Below are 15,420 nucleotides of genomic sequence, written 5' to 3' on the forward strand. Positions count from 1 at the left end.
CGCAGGCCGGCGTGGTGGTAAACCCGTTCGTGGTAAGAAGGTGACCGGGTCATTCCGCCGGACAACAAGAAATCTGGCATGGGCGCGACAAATGGGCTGTTGTGAGACTCGAGTGCCTTTCGCTTAACCGGCTCTGGCGGAGACATCTAACCATTTCCAGCTGAAGACAGAGCTAAGGCCTGGTCTTTTGGACGCGATTCGTCTAGGCTTAAGACGCCATGCTCCACGGTCACATCGGTAGTGTTTGCGGAAGAGCTCTTCTGCCATGACCTTACATCCCACTTACGGTGGTGCTTGAAAGTTTGTGAACCCTTTAGAGCTTTCTATACATCTTCATTACCGGGACCTAAAACATCGTAAGATTTTCACACAAGTATCAAAAGTAGATAAAGAGAACCTAATTACAGAAACCAGACAAAAACATTGCAGATGGTCAGTTATTTATTGATGAAAATGATCCAGTATTGCATACCTGTGAGTGGCAAAAGTATGTGAACCTTTGCTTTCAGTATCTGGTGTGACCTCGGTGTGCAGCAACCACTGCAAACAAACGTTTCCGGTAACTGTTGAACAGTCCTGCACGTCAGCTTGGAGGAATTTTAGCCCATCCCTCATTACAGTACAGTTTCATCTCTAGGATGTGGGTGGGTTTCCTCACATGAGCTGTTTGCTTCAGGTCCTTCCGCAGCATTTCTACTGGATCAAGGTCAGGACCTTGACTTGGCCATTCCAAAACATTGACTTTATTCTTCTTTAACCATCCTTTGGTAGAACGACTTGTGTGCTTAGGGTTGTTGTCTTGCTGCACGGCCCACTTTCCTCTTGAGATCCAGTTTACGGACAGATGTGCTGACATTTTCTTTTAGAATTTGCTGGTATTATTCAGAATGCATTGTTCCATCAATGATGGCAAGCCGTCCTGGCCCAGATGCAGCGAAACAGGCCCAAACTGCAACGCTACCACCACCATTTTTCAGAAATGGGATACGGGTCTTATGCTGGAATGCGGTGTTTTCCTTCCCCCAAACATAACCCTTCTCATTTAAACCAAAAAGTTCTAGTTTGGTCTCACCTGTCCACAAAACGTTTTTTCGAGTAGCCTCGTGTCTTGTCCATGTGATCTTTAGCAAACTGCATGCAGGAAGCAATGTTCTTTATGGAAAGCAGTGGCTTTCTCCTTGCCATCCTGCCATGCACACCACTGTTGTTCAGTGTACTCATTATGGTGGACTCAGGAACATTGACATTTGCCTACGCGAGAGAGGCCTTTAGTGGCTTAGAAGTTACCCTGGGATCCGTTGTGACCTCGTGGACAATTACATGTCTTGCTCTTGGAGTGATCTTTGTTGGCTGACCACGCCTGGGGAGGGTAACCATGCTCGTGAATTTCCTTCATTTGTACACAATCTGTCTGACTGTGGATTGGTGGAGTCCAGGCGCTTTAGAGATACTTTTTCATCAACTTTTGCATTTTAATGTAAACAATCATATTTCGTAATATTTTTGGTCAGAAACATTTCATAGTACCATAATATGTCCAAATATGTGAAAAGATTCAAATTGGAGTAGATCGGGCAACTGATTATATGAGCTTGTTAGAAAAACCACTTTCCTTTGCTCCTAGCGCCTTCTCGTTCGCTGTATAGCGTTTTGAGCGGATAAAGAGCACAAGTGTGTAAGGGGACACAGAATGAAAGTGAACTAGATTTGTTATTGTACTTTTCATGAAAAGTGACTTTCTAGACATAAAATGTCACTTTTTTCACCTTATCATACTTTTTCATCAAATTTTGCATTTTAATGTAAACAATCATATTTCGTAATATTTTGGGTCAGAAACATTTCATAGTACTATATTATGTCTAACTAACTTGAGACGTGAACTGATCAAATGTGACGTGACAAAAGAAGAACGACTCAGATCGGGAGGTGAACTAACAGACTGCTAATGCTAAGCAATTAATCAATCATTTCTGTTTCTCATAATTCGGCCTCGGTTGCATTAGCCTATAGTTTATTTTTTATTCCAAATGTGATTAATGTTTGCGTAAGTACTAGAGGTGTCGGGGAGTTTAACATGTAACATTTTAACTTTATTCTGCTGAAATGAACGAAATGATGCAAAAAAGAGTCGTTCATTTTGCTGAACGAGATTCAAAGATCCGAGTCAGTAAAATGATCCGAACTGTCTTAAGTATGCAAGTCTTTGAACGTAATTTATATATATATATATATATATATATATATATATATATATATAATAACCTCTCATTTTCTGATGCTCCTGCTTCCACTGTAATGCTCCCTGATTAGCTTTGCTTACAATATCAATATGTATATGAACCGCTGGCCATGAAATTTCTCAAGAGATTTGGTGAGAATCTATTACTCTGGTCCTGATCTTGCTTGTGTACACTGTTTATTACATTTTTGAATGACTTTTCTTTTCCTCATAGAATTACTTTAGGCACTGATAGAACTGTTCTGTAATGACGGAAGATCAGCGCAGAATTCACCAGACTTGTGTCGATGGACCTGAGCAAGTCCTTTTATGAGGGTCTTGACAAACACGCCTCAAAGCTGCTGTATTTGTACTGCTCGAGGCGCCATGCAGACATCGCAGAAAGGAGTGCCATACTGGAGAGCCTGGATAAAAATGTGAGTAGGTTTATTTCAAGTGTACTTGTTTTGTAAATACTGTGGTCATTTCCTTTCTTGCTATTTCTCTTGTCCTGCATAATTTGAATATAAAACATTTGTACTTTTGAGGCATCAAATCACAGGAAGAGGGTTGCAGTACTGCTGGGGCTGCCACTGTCCATGCGGGAGAATCCATGTCAGTTCTTACAGATCTGTGAGGTAAGTGTCTGTGAGGAAAGTAAGATGTTGGAAGATATTCAGATAATGGAAGTCCACGTATTGATATGGAGTATTGATATCCACGTATTGATGGAGTTTACCTTGTTTTATTTTCATGAGAGATGATGAATTTCAGGATGTTGTACTGTATTTTTTTCCACCTTCTGATATTAATTCATCTTGTGTGATGACTAGTAAAGTTAAGATCGGTTCACTCATGCTGTTCTTAAGTCGCTGCGCTTGTGAGGATGTATGTGTGAAAGCACATTTTAAAGTTTGTCTTTATTTTTAATACAGCACACAGATTCTGAAGAAGAGTTAATCAAGGGCGTGACTGTTGGAATCAGTACAGTTGTGGATGACGCGATGGACCCTATTCCGTGTGACTGCGGTGATGTAGCCCTTGTAATGGAAGAAGTTGTCGTTCTACGCAATCTTGGTGATGTACCAAATGCATTTGTCAACTTGATGGGATTGCTTTATGCACGTAACATAAACTACCCCACAAACTTCAAATACACCTTTGAGGTGATTCAGAGGCTGTTCATGAACATCGGAGCTGATGCCTGCAGTGCACGAGTACATTCACTTAAAAATAATCTGCTCAAGTAGAGATGGTGTTATGCATTTCTTGTAAGAGAGATTTCATGTGGTGTTGTGTTGTGTATGTCACAGTTTCTATACCTAAGCAGCATGACTTCAGTTTTGTTGTATATTTTCACCTTTAAACACTGGGCAATTGAAATGTAATGTTGTTAGGCAAAAACAGATTTCTGCTTGCTTTTTCTGTTTATTTTGAGAAATTCATGTAATTTCAAGTTCTGCTGACACCCGAGTCTGCTGACACGCACAGCCAAGCTCCGCCCATGCCCAAGGTTCACCTGGTAACCTCAGAGCCTCAGCCCCCCTGTTCAGCTGCGGTCGTCGCTCAGCCTCCCTACGCCGCCAAGAACACCGGGCAGTTTCCTGGCTCTGTTTGGGACATTCAGCCCAGGGGGCCGGGGCCGCCAATGAAGTGGGATGACTCATGGCACTCGGGAGGGGGGTTCTGTCACGATTCCCCCTTGAAGCAGCGTGCTCTAAGCGTGAATGTGCGAGCACCTGCTTTTCCGTTGTTGACTGTAATGACATCTGGACACGTGTGTTTTGTTTATGTTTCTGTCTCCTCCCTGTTCTGTCATTGGCTGGGATTTCACGTGGGTTTGAATTGCTCTCAGCTGCTAGCGGTTTAGACGCTGATCATGTCCGCATATATACTGCGCGCCTCCCAGCACACAACGCGGAAGATTAAATGTTTAGAGTTAGTTTAGCTCGTATCATAGTCATAGTCACGGTCCATGTTTAGAGTTAGTTCGCGCTGGATTATCCGCTTCCAGTCCCTCGTCATAGTTGGTTTCTTGTTTTGTTTATCGACCCTGTTTTCCGTGACCACGACCTAGATTCCTGCCTTGCCCCGTGTACGCTTGTTTGCCAATCGCCTGACCTCTTGCATGTTTATGGATTACGTTTTGGATCACGTTTTGGATTTGTCTGCCTGTCCCTCTTTCAAATAAACAACTGTTCATCCTGCACTTGCATCCGTCCTATCTCTGCTCCGTCACGACACGTGACGGTGACCTGCTCCAATATGAAATTTTGTACATAATATACTTTGCAGGTTTCTGATGTAAAATGATACGAAATAGGATTGTTTACATTAAAATCCATTATATGATGATAATGTATGATAAAGGGGAAAATGTGAGATTTGCAGTCTAGAAAGTCACTTTTCCTCAAAAGTGCCCTGACAAAGCGTGTTTTCATTCCTCCTGTGTGTGCAGACACACGGGGGCGCTACACTGGCTTAAATCACTATACAGTGAGTTTCACGCCACTGGGAGCAAGGGAAAATAGTTTTTCTAACAAATTCATTATCATATGTTTCACATGTTCATGATTTAATATGATTCTTTGACATGTTTCTGACTCAATATTAGATGTTTAACTTGTTTACATAAAGCCCACCCCATTTCTCCAAAAGATGTTTTTTTTATTATTATTATTTAATTAAGTTATTTTTATTTTTGCTCATGCAGTATAAAAGAACAAAGTAATGGTACTTCAAAAAAAAAAGTCAATTGTTATTATATCAACAACAAAAAATCAAATGTAACAGATGTGCATTGTAAAGGTTTCAGCTCTACTCAGTGAAAATGGAGGGGACATAACAGGTCTTAATACAGATTATAACCCAGATCTAAGTCTAATCAACACTTACATCTAACCACAAAGTTACGTTGACGCTGACGTGAGGAACAGATGCAGGAGTAACAGAAGTGGGTGGGCTCGTCGCAGTGCATGGTCTTCTTAAAGGAGATAGCCTCCTCACGGGGGTCGGTCTTCTTATAGGAGATAGCCTCCTCACGGGGGTCGGTCTTCTTATAGGAGATGTTCTTCTTAAAAGGGATGAGAATCTCAAAAAGGGGATGGGCTTCTAAAAGGGGGTGTGATTCTCAAAGGGGATGGGCTTATTACAGGAAAGGGTGTGATTCTTAGAGCAGATAGGCCTAGTAAAGGGGACGGGCTTCTCGAAGGACTTCTAAAAGGCACCTCATGCTCATCACCACCATTTTGCTCCTCCTCATGCTGGTCAGGCATGTGGACGTCATCCTCGTAGTCACTCTCCACGGTGTTGTAGTACAGCTCGTCGGCAGCAAACGGCGGATCAGAAGATGTATCCTCCCTCCGTGTTCCTGTATCAAAAGAGATGAAGAGACAGTGAGACACATCTGCACGTCTCGTAAAAGGAACCAGAAAATCCTCCCTCTAAACTGTCCTTTTCACAAAACGCATTTACACAAGTTAATGGTAAATTACTGTCATCTTCCTATAACGGTGCATACATCCTCAGTATCTCCGTTATAGCTGCATGTAGAGGTGTTCGATACGGGTGTCACAGTGTCACGACTTCACCGTTAGTCACGGCATATAATCACACACTTACCTCACTGCTCACTTTCCCCCTTGCCAACAAACAGAATAAAACACATTTCTGTCTATTACCGTTTTTTTCTGATCTCTAACGGTTCTTATCCCTTTTATGTCCATCTGTGGCTCCCCAAAAACTCTTCCCACCCTCTTTCTCCTAAATCACACAACTCCTAACTTCATCACACATCGACGGCTATGAAGAACAAATCATCGCTGACCAGAATTAAACCAAACTACTCTATATTTTGCCTAAGCAGCACTGCACACTGGTCAGATTTATGATTATTTATTTATTTATTGCTCAGTCAGCTGCATTTCCTCACAGCAGCTCTCTCTCTCTCTCTCTCTCTCTCTCTCTCTCTCTCTCGCTCTCTCTCTCTCTCTCGCTCTCTCTCAGCTTATAACAACTTTAACAATACTTTTCTCAAAAATATCTTAGAAACAAGAACAATTAGGAAATTTTATTTGCTTTAGTTAAATTCTATACGGTTATACTATTCACTGTAGCAAACTTTAGTTAAACTTTTAGTAAACTTTAATATAGAAATAGCTGACTTTTCTACCAAGATAGTAAACACAAAACCAAACTGTTTCATATATCTGATTAAAATTTATATATATATATATATATATATATATATATACACACACACACACACACAGTATCTCACAAAAGTGAGTACACCCCTCACATTTTTGTAATTATTTGATGATATCTTTTGATGTGACAACACTGAAGAAATGACACTTTGCTACAATGTAAAGTAGTGAGTGTACAGCTTGTGTAACAGTGTAAATTTGCTGTCCCCTCAAAATAACTCAACACACAGCCATCAATGTCTAAACCGCTGGCAACAAAAGTGAGTACACCCCTAAGTGAAAATGTCCAAATTGGGTCCAAAGTGTCAATGTTTTGTGTGGCCACCATTATTTTCCAGCGCTGCCTTAACCCTCTTGGGCATGGAGTTCACCAGAGCTTCACAGGTTGCCACTGGAGTCCTCTTCCACTCCTCCATGACAAAATCACGGAGCTGGTGGACATTAGAGACCTTGTGCTCCTCCACCTTCCGTTTGAGGATGCCCCACAGATGCTCAATAGGGGTTAGGTCTGGAGACATGCTTGGCCAGTCCATCACCTTCACCCTCAGCTTCTTTAGCAAGGCAGTGGTCGTCTTGGAGGTGTGTTTGGGGTCGTTATCATGCTGGAATACATGCTGGGAGCATGCTCTGCTTCAGTATGTCACAGTACATGTTGGCATTCATGGTTCCCTCAATGAACTGTAGCTCCCCAGTGCCGGCAGCACTCATGCAGCCCCAGACCATGACATGTTTTTCAGTACAAACCTATAGTTATACATTTTTATTTCATATGTCTTCTACATTATCCAGTCAGTACAAAAAACATTTCAGATTCCTAAACATTAGTTTCCCAGCACAAAATTAAATGTTACAGAAAAATGTTTGTATGTCAGTAAAGAAAGCAGCATATTATGTAAGAGACACTTTTCAGACAAAAAAAAAAAACAACATAATGAAGACTGCTGGGTTTTGCTGCAAAAATAAGAAACAAGTGCGACAGTCAAAGTCTCCAGAAGAACCGTGACTGGTTCTGCAAGATGCTCAATAAAACCTACATCTCATTTCCTTATAAAACTGCACTAATAGTATGGGAGACTACTATTTTTTAAGCAAAGGGTCATCACAACAAATATTTACTGTTTACTGTTTACTGATTTTTATCTTATGTTTAAAAAATATAGAAACATTTCATTGGATTATTGTTGAAGCATGTTTGCTCTACAGCATTTCTTTGAATGTGACTTTTGTACAGTACGGTGTGTGTATATATGTACAGTACGGTGTGTGTATATATGTACAGTACGGTGTGTGTATATATGTACAGTACGGTGTGTATATATGTACAGTACTGTGTGTATATATGTACAGTACTGTGTGTGTATATATGTACAGTACGGTGTGTGTATATATGTACAGTACAGTGTGTATATATGTACAGTACTGTGTGTGTATATATGTACAGTACTGTGTGTGTATATATGTACAGTACGGTGTGTGTATATATGTACAGTACGGTGTGTGTATATATGTACAGTACTGTGTGTATATATGTACAGTACTGTGTGTGTATATATGTACAGTATGGTGTGTGTATATATGTACAGTACAGTGTGTGTATATATGTACAGTACAGTGTGTGTATATATGTACAGTACAGTGTGTGTATATATGTACAGTATGGTGTGTGTATATATGTACAGTACGGTGTGTGTATATATGTACAGTACGGTGTGTGTATATGTACAGTACTGTGTGTGTGTATATATGTACAGTACGGTGTGTGTATATATGTACAGTACTGTGTGTGTATATATGTACAGTACTGTGTGTGTATATATGTACAGTACAGTGTGTGTATATATGTACAGTACAGTGTGTGTATATATGTACAGTACAGTGTGTATATATGTACAGTACAGTGTGTGTATATATGTACAGTACTGTGTGTGTATATATGTACAGTACGGTGTGTGTATATATGTACAGTACGGTGTGTGTATATATGTACAGTACGGTGTGTGTATATGTACAGTACTGTGTGTGTGTATATGTACAGTACGGTGTGTGTGTATATGTACAGTACGGTGTGTGTGTATATGTACAGTACGGTGTGTGTGTATATGTACTGCATGGTGTGTGTGTATATGTACAGTACGGTGTGTGTATATGTACAGTACGGTGTGTGTGTATATGTACAGTACGGTGTGTGTGTATATGTACAGTACGGTGTGTGTGTGTATATGTACAGTACGGTGTGTATATCTGTACAGTACGGTGTGTGTATATCTGTACAGTACGGTGTGTGTATATATGTACAGCACGGTGTGTGTGTGTATATGTACAGTACGGTGTGTGTGTGTATATGTACAGTACGGTGTGTGTATATATGTACAGTACTGTGTGTGTATATATGCACAGTATGGTGTGTGATATATATATATATATATATATATATATATATATATATATATATATATATATATATATATATATATATATATGTCTGTACATTATACCTACGGTCTTGAAGGAAACATGAATTCTGCTCTCTACCAGAAAATCCTAAAAGAGAATTAGGATTCTCGGTCTTCAGTCCATAATATGAAAGTCAAGCGCTGCAAGACAATGATCCAAAGCATAGGAGTAAGTCCAAGTACTAGAAGTAAGTGAAAGTCTGATCTCCAGTTATTAGAAATGTTTGGTTGCAGTTATTGCTGCTAAAGGTGGCACAACCAGATTTTAAGTTTCAGGGGGCAGTTCATTTTTCACGTTGCTGATAGATGTAGCTGTTGGATAACTTTTTTAAAAGTATTGTTTATAAAATTGATTATAAAATACTATTATTAACCTATAAAGCACTAAGTGGTCTCGTGCCACAGTATCTAAGCGACCTTTTGGTTTTATATGATCCGCCACGCCTACTTAGATCAAAAGATGCAGGCTACTTGACGGTACCTCAAATAGTGAAGGCTACAGCAGGGGGAAGAGCTTTCTCTTATAGAGCTCCACAGTTATGGAACAGTCTTCCTATTAGTGTTCTGGACTCAGACACAGTCTCAGTGTTTAAGTCTAGGCTTAAAACATATTAGTTTACTCAAGCCTGACTCTATTATGCTAATTCACAGTCCTAATAATCTTTTCTCTCCCTCTCTCCTTCTGTCGAGCCACACATGAATTTATGGAGATACTAGAGATCCTGATCCTTTCTGCCTCTGGATGGAGCTCTCATCTACTCCAAATCCAGATTGCTGGGACTACGGCTGCTCCTAACGCCATACAGACTTCATATAAATCCATAATGAACTTTTTCACACTATCTGTTGTTGCCCAGATGAGGATGGGTTCCTTCTGAGTCGGGTTCCTCTCAAGGTTTCTTCCTCTTAAAACATCTCAGGGAGTTTTTCCTCGCCACCGTCGCCAGTTGGGATAAATTCGCACCTTTAATATCTGTATACCGTGTTGATATTTCTATAAAGCTGCTTTGAGACAATGTCTATTGTAAAAAGCGCTATACAAATAAAACTGAATTGAATTGAAATGAATTGTATTATATTTAATAGTATTTTATATCTATCTATTTATCTCTCTCTCTCTCTCTCTCTCTCTCTCTATATATATATATATATATATATATATATATATATATATATATATATAATATGCTGAATTTTTCAGTAAAAACATTTTTTAATGTAAGAAAACATAAAAACCAAGCAGTCAGGCATTAGCATTGATGCATTCTGCCCCATCTGAGTCCTACTGTACTTTTACTGCTCCATGTGTCAGTTTTAGTCATGAAGCATTGTGATTTATCTAGCATGAAGTATCTTGTAAATAAGGTTTAGAAAAATGCTATATAAATAAAGATTTAATTACCACAGAGATTACATTTACAAATATTTAAGCGACGGTAAAAACATTTTGAAGATAGTCATAACAACCGCTGTACTCACCTGTTTTTTCCCAATCTTTTTACCCGTTCCAATCCACTGTAACGACACTTTACTATTTAATTTATTCTTTAAATCATTATAATAATCATTATTAGTATGGTGGCTTAGTGGTTAGCACATTTGCCTAGCACTTCTGGGGATGGGGGTTCGACTCCTGCTTCCACCCTGTGTGTGTGGAGTTTGCATGTTCTCCCCGTGCTTCAGTGGTTTCCTCAGAGTACTCCAATTTCCTCCCCAAGTTCAAATAGATTAGATTCCACTTTATTGTCATTAAGCAGTTTGTGTGAGATTGTTTACATTCACCCCATTAATTATTTGCAATATACCACAAGTCACATGTTCAACAGGATGTTGTATCATCTGACTTTCCTGAAGATCATGTGAAGAAGAAAACCATGTTCTGTAATTTAAAAATTTTTTATAACAAAACTTAACCCTGTTGCGTTCAACCCTGTTTCTCATTTAAGAGCAAAATGCAGCCATTTTCTGCAAAGAAACATGATAAAAATGAGATTGATGCCCGAGATGGATGAACCTTTTTTTGAATGATTAAATGCATGTTTTCTTATATTTGCTCTTCATTCATTTATTCATTCATCTTCAGTAAACGCTGCATCATGATCGGGGTCGAGGTGGGTCCGGAGCCTATCCTGGGAACACTGTGCGTGAAGTGGGAGAAGTCATCCTTGACGGAATAACAGACCAGCACAGGGCACCACGCACACACGTACAGTGCATATGCATTAATATCAATTTAGCTATAACCAACACACCTATTTGTATGTTTTCAGTCAGTGGGAGGAAACCAAAGAACCCAGAGGAAACCCACACAAACACAAAAACAAGAGAATATGCAAAACTCAAGACCCAGACAATAACCCAAGCTCAGGATTGAACTCAGGCCCTGGGGAGGTGAGGAGGTATACCACCTTTCTATACAACCTATCCTACAGGGTCATGGGGAACCTGGACCTGGATGGTGGATGACAGGGTGCCAGTCCATCGCAGGACACAATCACATACACACACACACCCACACACACCCATTCATACACTACAGACACTTTAGACATGCCAATCAGCCTACCATGCATGACTTTGGACTGGGGGAGGAAACCGGAGTACCCGGAGGAAACCCCCACAGCACGGGGAGAACAGGCAAGCTCTGCACACACAGGGCAGCGGCAGGAAACGAACCCCCGACCCTGGAGGTGTGAGGCGAACCCTCTGCCTAGCGTTACAAGGGTTAAATTCACCACAATCATGAAATCAGCCCGACCCTAGATAGTATACCGTGTGTACTTGAGTATGTAGTACATTAGTGTTCAATTTGAAACGTTACCTAACTTTTTTATCTTAAACAGAAATGACAAATAAGTAGCACAATATTTCATGTCACTGAACTGCACCAAAACAGCACCCACAGGAAGCACCATATACAGTAAAACCACAACTGAAAGGAAAAACAAGTGTCCAGTAGCCCACCCTTCATTTTTTTGGTAAATTTAATACATCATCCGAGTCTCAGAAGTACAACGCATCTCACTAAACTTCCCAGTGTGAGCACACCACTCGCACTAAAAGTATCCAAAGTGACACAGCATTAGTAATATGTTTTGGATGGAATGGAGTACATACTTGAGGTAACTTCTGCCAAAATGACTGATTATAACTTCTAAATATTAATTACTACATATGTTTCCATTGACTGGTTTTCAGAAATGGCAAGAGAACATGCATTTCCATCAACTAATGGTTATGTAGAATATCCTGAAAAGAAAGTGACACAATAATGTGAGCAGTACAAGGCAGCTGGTCATAGAGACACAGGAGCACACACACTTGCTGGCACTATTTACTCAGAAATGTGCCTTTTAATGCTTGATTCGCCTCAGTTGTTTCACACCACCCCATCGTAGATCATTTTCCTATAAAAGCACACCAGAACGTTTTATACCTTAATTATGACAATTTTCTCCTCCTCAGCCAAGAGTCAAAATAAATAAATAAATTACATACTTTTTAAAAGTATAATAAATAATAAACTTAATATTAACATGTTTTCCAAATATCCGTTCATAGATTTAAAAAATTGTGACGATAAAACCACCAGGATTGAAGAAATATGGCCGTGGATGCAACTCAAGTGTGATAGTATGTAACAGCTGATAGTGATGCTCTGTGGTATGGAGTGTTTATAAGAAGACGGACAGGACATTAAAAAAGTTCACAACCAATAAAATTTATCCAGGTATATAATTACAATTATGTACATTATCCTGTAACAAGGAAATATTAAAATAGACATATTTTTAGAACCATCGTTCAAAAGGCGTGTTGTAAAAAATAGGTTTTGTTGTGATCTCACATTAAAACTGTAAAAGTATGCTTTCTTTTTCTAACGAGAACACGCATCAATGCGGTTTTCTCTCAATGTGTGCGAGACACAACGGGCAACATGGAGGAAGTGAGTGTTACTAAGAAGACGACAACGTTGACCGTACACTCGTATATGTCCTATCTGAATCCTCTCTGGGGGTTGGGGTTTATTAAGTCATAATGTAAGTGCCTGTCTTAATGATCTGTTCTTCTTTTTTGATCATGATCCTCTTGACATTCATCATGCCTTGTTGAGTGAATTCTGATGCTATTTCAGTCTCATCCATGTCATATCACTCTCTAGTGCATATAACTCCTTTGCTGCTGTTCAATGATGGGTGATAAAATGCCTTTATCGGTACATTTGCCAGCATATTTGCACGCATGATGTTTTCAACATGGCTTTTCTTGGAGCATTCTACTAGGATTTGTCCGGATCCTAGCTTTTTTAACATTTTTAACTGCTCCTGCTATGCCTGTAATGATTTTCTGTATTGCAAATGGAGACAATTTTGTAAGAGGCATGTCTGTTGTTTGTGACCCTAGCAGTATAAATCTCTGCCAGTTTTCACTCTTTTGAAAGTAAATACATCCAATGTCTGTTCTATCATCCGTCGTTTTGTTTTGTTTTTTTGTTAGCCATGTTTGTATTTTTAAATCTCACCACTCCTGCTCCCCACCCACCTCCGAGCCCAGCAAGGTGATGCACAGAGCTGTGGTCATCCTCCGGATATGCACCAAGGATACAGGGGTGATCTACTTGAGCAAAGGGAACAAAATATTCATTCTACTCAATTAAGACCCTAAGCCTGAGCCCTTTCTGGTACATCTTGACTAGACGATTTGGTCGGAGCGGGTACTTCCAACCTCCCGTCTATGTGAATTCGAAGCCAAAGAATTGTGTTGGATCTGAGTCAGCCACAGCATGCACGTTCCTCAAATATCAGGTTCTCGTCCTCTCCAAACACGGGTTGCAACTTACGGCAAATAAGTCGCCTCATTTGCTGCCTTTTACGATCAGCAAGAGGATGCTAGCGACCTATTCTTCCCCGGGTCCCCAGGTGTGCACTGATAGTGTAACTAACATTACTTAATTGAATTTTATATTCCTAAACCAATAGTGATGATTATGGTAGTAAAGATATATTCTATATTTAGTCATATAGTCTATATTTGGCCATCAACACATCAATGACTGGACAATAAAAGATATTAAAAAATAAATAAAATTATGTAGGGAATTTAGCCAGCGGTGGGCGGAGCACAGACACACAGGAGGGCGTTTCAGTGTTATGTGATCTTTATTTAAGGCTATCGGTGAGCGGACTGCGGGTATGTGTGCGTTTGTGTGTGTGTGGGTTGAAGTGCGATCGGGTGGTGAGGGTCTCAGCCGTCGTCGGTTACAGTCAAGGGGGGGCGGAGCCATCACTCGAGTCGGAGTCATCTAAAACCAGGAAAAAACACACAACAGTGATTAGCAGACATGCGCGCGTCGGCAAAATTGCATAAAACACGCTAGAGATCCGCGCTCATGCTCGGAGACACTTCTCTCCCTTTTCGAGTGGAATATCGTCCTTTTATACTCTCCCCTCGCTTGCTGGATGGTGGAATTCTTCCACGCGGTGCACCATTCATGAGCCGTGAGTGTGTCGGCGGCCCCGCCCCGCCACCACATGCTCTCTGGCCGTCCAAAACATTCGGTGGCGCTGAAGTGGAACTGTCTCTTCCGCGTCACCGCGGGAGGAGCGATCTTTGTTTCCTGTGTGCCGGCCGCCGGCCTGTCGCCACAGTACCCCCCCAGCTCCGAGCCCACTGCCGTCGTGTGTCGGGCCCACAGTGCATTCCGTCGCGAGAGGCCATCTGCATTCCCATGGTGGGTCCCTGCCCGGTGCTGGACCTGAAAAGAGAAATCCTGCAATGAGAGGAACCATCGGGTTACCCTGGCATTCGTGTCATTGGCCTTGGCCATCCACTGCAGTGGGGCGTGGTCTGTCACCAGGACGAAGTGCCGACCAGCCAGGTAGTATCGCAGCTCTTCGATGGCCCACTTTATCGCCAGGGCTTCTCTTTCCACGGCCGCATACTTCCTCTCAGCTGGGGACAACTTTCGACTGATATAAAGGACCGGGTGTTCCTCTCCGTCGAAGGTCTGTGAGAGAACAGCACCCAGCCCGGTCTCGGAGGCATCTGTGTGTACGGTGAATGGGAGGCCTAAGTCTGGGTTGCGTAGCACTGGGGCACTGATGAGGGCCTCCTTTAGGGCTTGGAACGCCTGCTCTGCCTCCGCAGACCATTTCACCCTTTCCAGCTGGCCTCGATTTTCTTCGCCTGTGGCTTCAGCATACCCCGGCCAATACGGTAGCCCAGGTACTGTGCCTCGGTCAGGCCTAGGTGGCATTTCTTGGGGTTGGCTGTCAGCCCGGCCTTCCGGAGTTCCTTCAGAACCTCCCCCAGGTGGAACAGGTGGTCCGACCAAGTTAGGGAGTGGATAACTACGTCGTCTAGGTAGGCGGCTGCGAACATAAGGTGGGGTCGCAGGACAATGTCCATCAGCCGTTGGAACGTTGCGGGCGCCCCGTGTAGCCCGAAGGGGAGAACCCGGTACTGCCAGTGACCGGTGGCCGTGCTGAAGGCCGTCTTCAGCCTTGCGTCTGGTGCCAGCATGACTTGCCAGTAGCCT

The sequence above is a fragment of the Ictalurus punctatus genome, unplaced genomic scaffold, assembly GCF_001660625.3.
Source record: "Ictalurus punctatus breed USDA103 unplaced genomic scaffold, Coco_2.0 Super-Scaffold_100046, whole genome shotgun sequence".
Taxonomy (NCBI): Eukaryota; Metazoa; Chordata; class Actinopteri; order Siluriformes; family Ictaluridae; genus Ictalurus; species Ictalurus punctatus.